This window comes from Trachemys scripta, chromosome 20, assembly GCF_013100865.1.
Source record: "Trachemys scripta elegans isolate TJP31775 chromosome 20, CAS_Tse_1.0, whole genome shotgun sequence".
Taxonomy (NCBI): Eukaryota; Metazoa; Chordata; order Testudines; family Emydidae; genus Trachemys; species Trachemys scripta.
The window spans coordinates 10,012,863-10,014,056 of record NC_048317.1 but is presented as its reverse complement, the minus strand read 5'-3'; the positions used below and the strand labels follow the sequence as shown (position 1 = coordinate 10,014,056).

The 1,194-nt window shown below is 54.1% G+C and overlaps 1 protein-coding gene across 1 annotated transcript in view; it reads right to left on the bottom strand.

The window, feature by feature from the left end:
• The window catches only part of LIN28A (lin-28 homolog A), a 37,826-nt gene that overhangs the window by 632 nt on the left and 36,000 nt on the right, over positions 1-1,194 (bottom strand). The gene's annotated exons all lie outside the window — the stretch shown is intronic.

Sequence of the window (1,194 nt, the reverse complement as noted above, 5' to 3'; positions counted from 1 at the left end):
TTGCCCACCCACAGAAAATGGCTAAGTCACCAGGGGTGGGGGGGAGGAACCAGGGGTGCAGTTTGGGGGGGATTGCCCCCCCAAGCAGAGGTGGGGCATGGGGACACACAGGGTTACGTGCCGCTGCCGCCCACCCCCCCCATTTCTACAAGTGCTCACTGAAGCTGAACACTGCCTCCTGGGTTCTAGTGCCAGTCGTTCTCCCCTTCTGTGTGCTGGGAGCCTTCCTGTTTTCTGTGAAAGAGGGGAGTGGGGGCAATGAGGGAAGGGGAGGTGAGGGAGTGGGGGGGGGGGAAGAGGCAGTGCAGAAGGAAGGAGGTGTATAGGAGTGAGGGGACAGGGATGGAGAAGAAAAGAGGATGGGGAATTGTGGGGGGAAGGGGGAGCCTGGCATGCGGCATCCCCTTGGCAGCAGCTGGGGCTCCACCGTTAAGCAGGCCCATCAAACCCTCACCCTGACAAGCCCTACCCTCCTACACCTGGACCCCTCCGATGAGCCCCCCACACCCAGACCCAGGGCTGCCGAGAGCGGGTTCGGGCCCCGGTGAAAAAATTTTTTCAGCCCCCCCCAGCAAGGGCAAACTGGCTAAACAGGGCCAACAGGGGAGGGGTGGAAAAGCCGGGCCCCGAACCCCCTTCTGGACTGCCAGGCCCTGGTGATTTGTACCAGCTTCCCCCCCTCTTGTCGGCCCTGCCCAGACCCCCATCCCACTGATCCCCAAGCAGCTGCACCTAGACCCCCACCCTATCAACCCCACTCCCCCAGAACCCGGAGCCCCGGCACCCAGACCCCTCCTGCCGATATTGTCCACTGAAATTATAAAAAGATACTAATCAAATTCTGCCAAGCCTACGTCAGTGTATTTTTCTGGCTTTTGTCCACATTTTCATGTTAAGTCCTGCATTTCTATGATCAAATTACCAAAGTTAAGAAAAAAAATCAAAACAAAACAAAAAAGGCCCCAAATGGATTTAAATCCCCTTGCAGAAGCCACTCATCAGAAATGGATAGCTGCAAAAAAGGCTGTTCTTTTCACAGCCTGGGAAATATTCTTCAAAATAAAGAACAGGAGTACTTGTGGCACCTTAGAGACTAACAAATTTATTAGAGCATAAGCTTTCGTGGGCTACAGCCCACTTCTTCGGATGCATATAGAATGGAACATATATTGAGGAGATATATATACACACATA